The following is a 12,484-nucleotide window of genomic DNA, read 5'->3' as shown; positions in this document are numbered from 1 at the left end:
CTTTCCAAAACTGAGCCAGGAAGAAATAGAAAATCTTAACAGACCTATCACAAGCACAGAAATCAAAACTGTAATCAGAAATCTTCCAGCAAACAAAAGCCCAGTACCAGACGGCTTCACAGCTGAATTCTACTAAAAATTTAGAGAAGAGCTAACAGGTGTTAGCTCCTACTCAAACTCTTCCAGAAAATTGCAGAGAACGGTAAACTTCCAAACTCATGCTATGAGGCCACCATCACCCTAATACCAAAACCAAACAAAGATGCCACAAAAACAGAAAACAGGCCAGGCCAATATCACTGATGAACATAGATGCAAAAATCCTTAACAAAATTCTAGCAAACAGAATCAAACAACATATTAAAAAGATCATACATCATGACCAAGTGGGCTTTATCCCAGGGATGCAAGGACTCTTTAATATCTGCAAATCAATCAGTGTAATGCACCACATTAACAAATTGAAAGATAAAAACCATATGATTATCTCAGTAGATGCAGAAAAAGCCTTTGACAAAATTCAACATCCATTTATGATTAAAAAAAAAAAAACCCTCCAGAAAGCAGGAATAGAAGGAACATACCTCAACATAATAAAAGCTATATATGACAAACCCACAGCAAACATTATCCTCAATGGTGAAAAATTGAAAGCATTTCCCCTAAAGTTAGGAACAAGACAAGGGTGCCCACTCTCACCACTACTGTTCAACATAGTTTTGGAAGTTTTAGCCACAGCAATCAGAGAAGAAAAAGAAATGAATCCAGATAAGAAAAGAAGAAGTGAAACTCTCGCTGTTTGCAGATGACATGATGCTCTACATAGAAAACCCTAAAGACTCCACCAGAAAAATACCAGAGCTAATCACTGAATATAGTAAAGTTGCAGGATATAAAATTAACACACAGAAATCCCTTGCATTCCTATACACTAACAATAAGAAAACAGAAAGAGAAGGAAACAATTCCATTCACCATTGCAATGAAAAGAATAAAATACTTAGGAATATACTTACATAAAGAAACAAAAGACCTATATATAGAAAACTATAAAACACTGATGAAAGAAATCAAAGAGGACACAAATAGATGGAGAAATATACCATGTTCATGGATTGGAAGAATCAATATAGTGAAAATGAGTATACTAATCAAAGCAATCTATAAATTCAATGCAGTCCCTATCAAGCTACCAATGGTATTTTTCACAGAACTAGAACAAATACTTTCACAATTTGTATGGAAATACGAAAAACCTTGAATAGCCAAAGCAATCTTTAGAAAGAAGAATGGAACTGGAGGAATCAACCTGCCTGTCTTCAGGCTATACTGCAAAGCTACAGTCATCAAGGCAGTATGGTACTGGCACAAAGGCAGAAATATAGATCAATGGAACAAAATAGAAAGCCCAGAAATAAATCCACGCACCTATGGACACCTTATCTTTGACAAAGGAGGCAAGAATATACAATGGAAAAAAGACAACCTCTTTAACAAGTGGTGCGGGGAGAACTGGTCAACCACTTGTAAAAGAATGAAACTAGAACACTTTCTAACACCATACACAAAAATAAACTCAAAATGGATTAAAGATCTAAACATAAAACCAGAAACTATAAAACTCGTAGAGGAAAACACATGCAAAACACTCTCTGACATAAATCACAGCAGGATCCTCTATGACCCACCTCCCAGAGTAATGGAAATAAAAGCAAAAATTAAAAAATGGGACCTAATTAAACTTAAAAGTTTTTGCACAATGAAGGAAACTATAAGCAAGGTGAAAAGACAACCTTCAGAATGGGAGAAAATAATAGCAAACGAAGCAACTGACAAAGAATTAATCTCAAGAATATACAAGCAACTCCTGCAGCTCAATTCCCGAAAAATAAATGACACAATAAAAAAATGGGCCAAAGAACTAAACAGACATTTCTCCAAAGAAAACATACAGATGGGTAACAAACACATGAAAAGATGCTCAACATCACTCATTATCAGAGAAATGCAAATCAAAACCACAATGAGGTACCATTTCACGCCAGTCAGGATGGCTGCTATCCAAAAGTCTACAAGCAATAGATGCTGGAGAGGGTGTGGAGAAAAGGGAACCCTCTTACACTGTTGGTGGGAATGCAAACTAGTACAGCTGCTATGGAGAACAGTGTGGAGATTCCTTAAAAAACTGGAAACAGAACTGCCATATGACCCAGCAATCCCACTCCTGGGCATACACACCGAGGAAACCAGAATTGAAAGAGACACGTGTACCCCAATGTTCATCACAGCACTGTTTATAATAGCCAGGACATGGAAGCAACCTAGATGTCCATCAGCAGATGAATGGATAAGAAAGCTGTGGTACAGATACACATGGTATAATACTCAGCCATTAAAAAGAATTTATTTGAATCAGTTCTTTTTGTTTGTTTGTTTGTTTTTCCATTTATTTTTATTAGTTGGAGGCTAATTACTTTACAATATTGTAGTGGTTTTTGCCATACATTGACATGAATCAGCCATGGATTTACATGTGTTCCCCATCCTGACCCCCCCCCTCCTGCCTCCCTCTCCATCCCATCCCTCTGGGTCTTCCCAGTGCACCAGCCCTGAGCACTTGTCTCATGCATCCAACCTGGGCTGGTGATCTGTTTCACCCTTGATAGTATACTTGTTTCAATGCTATTCTCTCAGAACATCCCACCCTTGACTTCTCCCACAGAGTTTAAAAGTCTGTTCTGTACATCTGTGTCTCTTTTTCTGTTTTGCATATAGGGTTATCATTACCATCTTTTAAAATTCCATATATATGCATTAGTATACTGTATTGGTCTTTATGAATCAGTTCTAATGAAGTGCATGAAACTGGAGCCTATTATACAGAGTGAAGTAAGTCAAAAAGGAAAACACCAATACACCAACACCACAACCTCTGGCTGGAAATCAAAGTCCTGCTTCCCGCTTCAAGAGAGTCTGAGACCCAATTTCACCATAAACCCCATCCCTGCTTCCTGATGTTTCCTGATACTTTGGCCACCTGATGTGAAGAACTGACTCATTTGAAAAGACTCTGATTCTGGGAAAGGTTGAAGGCCAGAGCAGAAGGGCATGATAGAGGTTGAATTGGTTGGATGGCATCACTGACTCGATGACATGAGTTTGAGTAAGCTCCAGGAGTTGGTGATGGACAGAAAAGCCTGGCATGGTGCAGTCCATGGGGTCACAAAGAGTTGGACATGACTGAGCAACTGAACTGAACTGCTTCCTGAGGAGCAAAGGGCTTGTAGCCCAAAAAGGCATCCCAACTTTTAAGACTTGCCCATGAAAGATGAGACTCCAAGACCCCTGACTTTGAAATCCAACAGGGTTCATGTCCTTGAGACCCAAAGGGCTGCAACAACCTGAGAAATGGCCCCGAACTCACTTGTCATGGAGCCCAGCCCAGAAACAGCCACTTGAAAAGCACCCAGACTTCACGGGAAAGATCTCCCATTGCTAATCTTAGAGCATTCACCAGAGAGCTGGGACATGCTGGATGGAATACTCTCCAGGGATGGAGGGTGGTGGGTGCCCTTTTCACACTCCTCCTCTGCCTTGCTAAACCCAGTGGGTGACTTTTTTTCTCACCCCTCAGCAGGTGTCATCTCTACCCTCCAACTGGGGAGCATCATCTTCACCAAAACTTTAACCTTGCTAAACCTAGTGATATCATCTTTTGTTTTCCACCCTAGATCTTTTCTCTTCTTAGTAGGTGCCATCTTTGTGCCTTCTCTCTCTCTGTTGTGCTCCAGAGTGTCAGTATCTCCCAGAGGGGAGCTTTTATATGCATCTGGTACCTGGCTTTAGTCGCTGATGCCCATGGGATGCCCTTTGGAACCTCACTTGGCTTTGGAGGCCCAGGAGCTTGCATTCCCAGGTCCCAGAGGGCTGTAACAGTCAGAGACAGCTTTTATGATCCGAGGGCACTGCAAAGGCAGCCAGCTTAAACATATTTATGGTCTTTCTGAAAAAGGGGCCTATTTGCTCGTGCAGAGCTCTGGCCTGAGCAGCAGGCTTCTGGTCTGGTACACTTCTAGGACGTACTCTTGAGGAAGGGAGCTGGTGGGCACAGTTCTGTGCTCTCCCCCCGCCTCACTCCAGTTTGCTGGTTATCTTCCAGAAAGCAGCTTATATACTTGTCTGGTGCCCTAATTTTTGCAGCTGCCACCAGGGAACACTTCTGCATTGCCTGGCTTGGGCAGCCAGGGTGGCTTACACTCATGGGTCCTACAGAACTACAACCAGGAGAAGCTGTTCTTAAACAGCTACGCTTAGAGCACAACAAGAGGTAACAGATCCAGCTCAGTCTTCCTGTGAAAAAGGCCTAAACGCTTACCATCATTGACAGCAAGCACTGGGGGTGTGGGGGGCTGTGGCAAAGCTTCTCATTAAAAACACACCAAGGGCTGATTGGAAACCCTTCCGGAGACTGCAGAGGGCAGGCACTGCCTCCGTGGTCTCTCCCTGCACACTCCAAACTGCCAGGATATCTTGGAGAGGAGCCCTTACGCATGTACAGCGCCCCCAGTCATTATCTCTGGTGTGTTGGTTTTCTGTGGCTGCCGTGGGGAGCACCCCTTAATTACCTGGCTCTGGGAGCCACAGGGACTCACATTCCTGGGTTCCACGGAACTGTAACAATTGAAAGGATAATTCTTGGCATACTGCCACTGCAGGGCACTGTACAGACAGAAGACTGAATCACACCCCTGGTCTTTCTGCAAAGCAGGTATTCACTTGCCCTGGAGCTTTGGCTGGGATTCAGGTATAGCATGTGTTTAGAACCATGTGGAGGTGCTCTCAAGGAATATAGGCAAGAGGACACCATCTATGCTCTCTTCCTCTGCCTCACTCCCAGAAAAGGAGCTAATACACTCCTCTGGAGCCTTGATATTTGCAACTGTTGCCCAGGGGTCACCTCCAGATCACAGTTCCAGAGGACTGTATATATCTGCATGCTTCAAAAGTTGCTGCCTAAACGTCTGGCTTCCAAATCTGCCTGAATCTAGGTGCTGACTGACAGATGCCCCTTTGGAACAAGGATGGGTCTTGACACACACTTAACTACTGGGAACGATTAAAAATAAAATAGGCTGTGTGGACAGTCACAAAGGATGGAGAGACAATGAAAAGTTGGGGACGGGCTGAACAATAAGTTTCGTCTCTACACAAGGCCACTCCTTCAAGACTGAGAGGGGTGTTTCTTTTATCTACTATATAGAAACCAACAAAAAGAGTCAAGTAAAATGAAAGAATTGAAGAATATGTCCCAAATGAAGAAACAAGATAAAACCTATGAGACAGAGATAAGTAATTTAGTTGATAATCAGTTCAATAATGGTCATAAAAATGTGCTTAGAAGAAATATGCATGTGCCTGGAGACTGTCAAAATGAGTGAAGTAAGTCAGAAAGAGAAGAACAGATATCATATATTAATGCATACATGTGGAATCTAGTATCAGTTCAGTTCAGTCGCTCATTGTGTCCGACTCTTTGTGACCCCTGAACCACAGCACGCCTGGCCACCCTGTCCATCATCAACTCCCAGAGTTTACCCAAACCCATGTCCATTGAATCGGTGATATCATCCAACCATCTCATCCTCTGTCATCCCCTTCTCCTCCTGCCCTCAGTCTTTCCCAGCATCAGGGTCTTTTCCAATGAATCAGCTCTCCGCATCAGGTGGCCAAAGTATTGGAGTTTCAGCTTCAGCATCAGTCCTTCCAATGAACACCCAGGACTTATCTCCTTTAGGATGGACTGGTTGGATCTCCTCACAGTCCAAGGGACTCTCAAGAGTCTTCTCCAACACCACAGTTCAAAAGCATCAATTCTTCAGTGCTCAGCCTTCTTAAACCATAGCCTTGACTAGATGGACCTTTGTTGACAAAGTAATGTCTCTGCTTTTTAATATGCTGTCTAGGTTAGTCATAACTTTCCTTCCAAGGAGTAAGCGTCTTTTAATTTCATAGATGACCTTATTTGTAAAGCAGAAAGAGAGACACAGATGTAGAGAACAAACATATGGATACCAAAGGATGGTAAGGAGGGGGTGGGATGAATCAGGAGATTGGGGTTGGCATACATACCCTATTAATACTGTGTATAAAATAGATAACTAGTGAGAACCTACTGGATAGCTCAGTAAGCTCTAGTCAATGTTCTGTGGTAACCTAAATGGGAAGGAAAACCAAAACACAGCAGATACATGTATAGCTGATTGATTTTGCTGTACAACAGAAATTAACACAACATTGTATAGCAACTATATTCCAATAAAATAATTTTAAAAAACAGAAAAATAAATGAAAAATATAAGAAACCACTGAATAGAAATCATAGAACTGAAGAACAAAGTTACTGAACTGAATAATACGCCCAGTTCAGTTCAGTCGCTCAGTCGTGTCTGACTCTTTGTGACCCCATGAATCACAGCACGCCAGGCCTCCCTGTCCATCACAAACTCCCAGAGTTTACTCAAACTCATGCCCATCGAGTTGGTGATGCCATCCAGCCATCTCATCCTCTGTCGTCCCCTTCTCCTCCTGCCCCCAATGCCTCCCAGCATCAGGGTCTTTTCCAATGAGTCAACTCTTCACATGAGGTGGCCAAAGTATTGGAGTTTCAGCTTCAGCATCAGTCCTTCCAATGAACACCCAGGACTTATCTCCTTCAGGATGGACTGGTTGGATCTCCAGTCTTGAGAGTCTCTTGGACTGAATGCAGTCCAAGAGACTCTCAAGAGTCTTCTCCAACACCATAGTTCAGAAGCATCAATTTTTTGGCGCTCAGTTTTCTTCACAGTCCAACTCTCACATCCATACATGACCACTGGAAAAACCATAGCCTTGACCAGACGGACCTTTGTTGGCAAAGTAATGTCTCTGCTTTTTAATATGCTATCTAGGTTGGTCATAACTTTCCTTCCAAGGAGTAAGCGTCTTCTAATTTCATGGCTGCAGTCACCATCTGCAGTGATTTTGGAGCCTCCAAAAATAAAGTCTGACACTGTTTCCACTGTCTCTCCATCTATTTCCCATGAGGTGATGGGACCGGATGCCATGATCTTAGTTTTCTGAATGTTAAGCTTTAAGCCAACTTTTTCACTCTCCTCTTTCACTTTCATCAAGAGGCTTTTTAGTTCCTCTTCACTTTCGGCCATAAGGGTGGTGTCATCTGCATATCTGAGGTTATTGATATTTCTCCCGGCAATCTTGATTCAGCTTGTGCTTCTTCCCGCCCAGCGTTTCTCATGATGTACTCTGCATATAAGTTAAATAAGCAGGGTGACAATATACAGCCTTGATGTACTCCTTTTCCTATTTGGAACCAGTCTGTTGTTCCATGTCCAGTTCTAACTGTTGCTTTCTGACCTGCATACAGGTTTCTCAAGAGGCAGGTCAGGTGGTGTGGTAGTCCCACCTCCTTCAGAATTTTCCACAGTTTATTGCGATCCACACAGTCCAAGGCTTTGGCATAGTCAATAAAGCAGAAATAGATGTTTTTCTGTAACTCTCTTGCTTTTTTGATGATCCAGCAGATGTTGGCAATTTGATCTCTGGTTCCTCTGCCTTTTCTAAAACCAGCTTGAACATCTGGATGTTCTTGGTTCACGTATTGCTGAAGCCTGTGGGCAAGAATCCCTTAGAAGAAATGGAGTAACCATCATAGTCAACAAAAGAGTCTGAAATGCAGTACTTGGATGCAATCTCAAAAATGACAGAATGATCTCTGTTTGTTCCCAAGGCAAACCATTCAATATCACAGTAATCCAAGCCTATGCTCCAACCAGTAATGCTGAAGAAGCTGAAGTTGAATGGTTCTATGAAGGCCTACAAGACCTTTTAGAACTAACACCCAAAAAAGATGTCCTTTTCATTATAAGGGACTGGAATGCAAAAGTAGGAAGTCAAGAAACACCTGGAGTAACAGGCAAATTTGGCCTTGGAGTACGGAATGAAGCAGGGCAAAGGCTAATAGAGTTTTGCCAAGAGAACGCACTGGTCATAGCAATCACCCTCTTCCAACAACCAACACAAGACATCACACATGGACTCTACACATGGACATCACCAGATGGTCAACACTGAAATCAGATTGATTATATTCTTTGCAGCCAAAGATGGAGAAGCTCTATACAGTCAGCAAAAACAAAACCAGGAGCTGACTGTGGCTCAGATTATGAACTCCTTATTGCCAAATTCAGACTTAAACTGAAGAAAGTAGGGATAACCACTAGACCATTCAGGTATGACCTAAATCAAATCCCTTATGAATAATATGCTAGAGGGGTTCAATAGCAGAACAGATGAAGCAGAAGAAAGGATCAGACAACTCAAAGGTTAGGCAGTGGAACTCACTCAATTAGAGCAGCAAAGAGAAAAAGAATGGAAAAAAAAACATGTAAGGGACTTATGGGACATGAAGCATATTAATATTTACATTAAAGGGGTCCACGAAAGAGAAGAGAGAGAAAAAAAGACAGGAAACTTATTTTAATAATAGTGGCTGAAAATTTCCCTAAGCTGGGAAAGAAATAGACATCAGGAAGCAGCAGGAAGTCTGAGTTCCAAAAGAGATGAGCCCAAAGAGAGTGATACAGAGTCACATTATAATTAAAATTTCAAAATTTAAAGACAATGAGAGAATCTTAAAAGCAAGAGAAAAATAATTTATTACATATAAGGGAAACCTCCCATAAGATTATGAGCATATTTTTCCACAGAAACCTCACAGACTAGAAGATAGTGACACAATATATTCAAAGTGCTAAAAAAAAAAGTTCTAACCAAGAATATTCTACCTGGAAAAAGTTATTATTCAGAACTGAAGGAGAGATTGAGTTTTCCAAACAAGTAAAAGCTAAAGGAATCCATTACAGTGAATAATAATATAAAAATTATCATAAATAACAGTCAAAATAACTACAATAATTAATAACTATTAGTATATAATTAATAATTGCAACTATAATAATAGTTATTGATTATAAAATTAAAATGATATTAGCTATCATATTAATAATAATTTTAATTAATAATTATAATCAATAACATAATAATAATTAACAGTAAAATAAGTATAGTAGTAGTTATAATAACTATAATAATAAATAGCTATAGAATTATATAAATTAGAATTACTTATAACAATTAATGAATACAATATAACTATTAATAATTAATTATAATAATTAAGTAAGTAAGTAAGTATAAGATTTAATATGTGACATCAAAAATATAAAACTTTGGGGATCCAAAATGTAGAACTTCAAAATATGTTTAAAGTATTATCAACTTATTGACTGTTATAAGTTGTTATATTAAGCCTCATGGTAACCACAGGTTAGAATCCTATAGGAGATATACAAAAGACAGTAAGAAAAGAATCTAAGCATACCACTAAAGGAAGTCATCAAACCACAGAGATAAAGAGAAGAAGAAAGAACAGAAAAAAGTACAAAACAGCTAGCAAATAATAAACAAAATGGCAATAACTACATCTCTATCAACAATTACTTTATATGTAGATGAACTAAATTCTCCAAGAGACAAAGAGTGTTAAATTGATTTAAAAAAAAACAACACAAGACCTATTTAGACTGCCTACAAGACACTCCACCTGTTAAAAACAGACTGAATGTGAGAGCCTGAAAAAAGAGATATACCTTGCAATAGAAACCCAAAGAAAGTGGTGTTAGCTATGCTTATATATATCAGACAGAATACTATAGTCTTTAAAACAAGGACTGTAATAAAAGAAAAGAAGGCCATAACTTAATGATAAAGGAGGATACACTAGTTATGTAGATATTTATGTTCCCAACACAGCAGTCTTCTAAGAATCTGCTTGCAATGCGGAAGACCCAGATTCAATACTTGGGTTGGGAAGATCCCCTGGAGAAGGGAATGGCTACCCACTCCAGTATCCTTGCCTGGAGAATTCCATGGACAGAGGAGCCTGGTGGGTTGCAGTTCACAGGGTTTATATAGCAGCCAACCATATATATATATATGCATGTGTATACATAGTATATATATATATATATATATATATAGCAAATAATAGCAAATATTAAGACCAGAAAAGGAGAAATAGCTATGTAATAATATCAGGGGACTACCATATTCCACTTACATCAGTAGATAGATCATCCAGACAGAAAATCAGTAAGAAAATGTAGGCCTTAAATGACATACTAGATCAAATAAACTTAACAGATACATATAGAACATTCCATCCCAAAGCAGCAGAATACACATTCTTCTCAAGTGCACTTGAAACTCTCTAAGATAGGTATGTTAGGCCACAAAACAAGTCTTAATAAATTTAAGAAGACTGAAATCCTATCAAGCATCTTTCCCAACAGTGGTATAAAACTGGAAATTAATTATGAGAAGAAAACTGGAAAGCTCACATATGTGTGGAGATAACAACACACCACTGAACAACCAATGGGTCAAAGAAGAAGTCATAAGAGAAATAATACCTGAGACAAGTGAAAATGGAAATAAAACATACCAAAATCTATGAAAAAGTGAAAGTATTAGTTGCTCAGTCGTGTCTGATTCTTTGCAACCCCATGGACTGTAACCAACCAGGCTCCTCTGTCCATGGAATTCTCCAGGCAAGAAAACTGGAGTGGGTAGCCATTCCCTTCTTCAGGGCATCTTCCCAACCCAGGAATCAAACCTGGAACTCCTGCAATGCAGTCAGATTTTTTAACGTCAGAGCCACCGGGGAAGCCCACCAAAATCTATGGGATATAGCCATAGTGGTTTTAAGAAGGAATTTTTAGCAATAAATGCCTACCTCAAGACATGAGAAAAATCACAAACAACCTAAAACTATACCTTGAGGAATTAGGAAAAGAAATAAGTTAGTAGGAGAAAAGAAATAAAGAACAGAACAGACATGAATTAAATAGGCTAAAAAGACAATATAAAAGATTAATGAAACTAAGAGGTTGTTCTCGAAAAAATAAACTGACAAAACTTAAGTTAGACCCACCAAGAAAAAAGACGGATGCAGATGAATATTGAGTTGGCCAAAAAGCTCATGCCAGTTTTTGAAAAGCTGAAACAAACTTTTTGGCCAACCCAGTAAAATCAGAAATGACAGAAGAAATGTTACTACTGATACCACAGAAATACAAAAGATCGCAAGAGACTACTATGAAGAATTATACACCAACAAATTTGACAGCTTATAAGAAATGCACAAATTCCTAGAAATATACAGTCTTTGAGACTGAATTATGAAGAAATAGAAAATCTGAACATACTAAATAGTAATGAGGGGATTGATTGAACAAGTAATCAGTGATTGAAAACCTCCCAACAAAATAAAGTCCAGGACCAGATGGCTTCACTGGTGAATTCTATCACACATTAAAGAAGAACTGAGCTTCCCTGGTAGCTCAGTGGTAAAGAATGCACCCGCCAATGCAGGAGACACGAGTTTGATCCTTGATCCGGGAAGACCCCACATGCCTCGGAGCAACTACACCCATGCTCCGCAACTATTGGGCCTGTGCTCTGAGAGCCTGGGAACTGCAACTGCTGAACGTTCCAGAGCCCTTGCTCTGCAACAAGAGAAGACGCTGCAAGGAGGAGCTTGGGCACCACCGCTGGGAAGTAACCCCGCGCGCCACACCCGGGGAAAAGTTCGCACAGCAGCAAAGACCCAGCCCAGCCAAGAAAATAAATAAAAGAATTAATACTAATCCTTGTCAACTCTCCCAAAAAATAAAAGAGGAAGGCACACTTCCAAAACTCATTTTATGAGGGCAGCATTACCCTGATACCAAAACAAGGATTCCACAAGAAAACTACAAGTCAAAATCTCTGATAAATAGAGATGTGAAAATTCTTTACAAAATAGTAACAAAGCAGTGATCAGAAGAAAATTCATAGTACTAAACATTTTTATCAATAAAAATGAAAATCTGAAAACCAATGAATCAAGTTCCCAAAAATAACTACTAAAAGAGTAAAGTAAATCAAAAGAAAATACAAAGGGAATAATAAAGATAAAAGCAGAAAATGTGACAGAAAATTTTAAAAACAGAGTTAAATAAATTAAAATATTGTTTAAAAAAATTAACAGGAAGAATGGCGCTGGAGGAATCAACCTTCCCGACTTCAGATTATAAAGTTACAGTCATCAAGACAGTATGGTACTGGCACAAAAACAGAAATATAGACCAATGGAACAAGATAGAAAACCCAGAGATAAATCCAGGTACCTATGGGCATCTTATCTTTGATAAATGAGGCAAGAAATATACAATGGGGCAAAGACAGCCTCTTCAATAAGAGTACTGGGAAAACTGGACAGTGATGTGTGAAAAAATGAAATTAAAACACTTCCTAACACCATGCACAAAGATAAACTCAAAATGGATTAAAACCTAAATGTAAGACCAGAAACTATAAAATTCTC

The sequence above is a fragment of the Dama dama genome, chromosome 8, assembly GCF_033118175.1.
Source record: "Dama dama isolate Ldn47 chromosome 8, ASM3311817v1, whole genome shotgun sequence".
In the NCBI taxonomy this organism is placed as follows: domain Eukaryota; kingdom Metazoa; phylum Chordata; class Mammalia; order Artiodactyla; family Cervidae; genus Dama; species Dama dama.
This window is presented reverse-complemented; position numbering follows the sequence as displayed.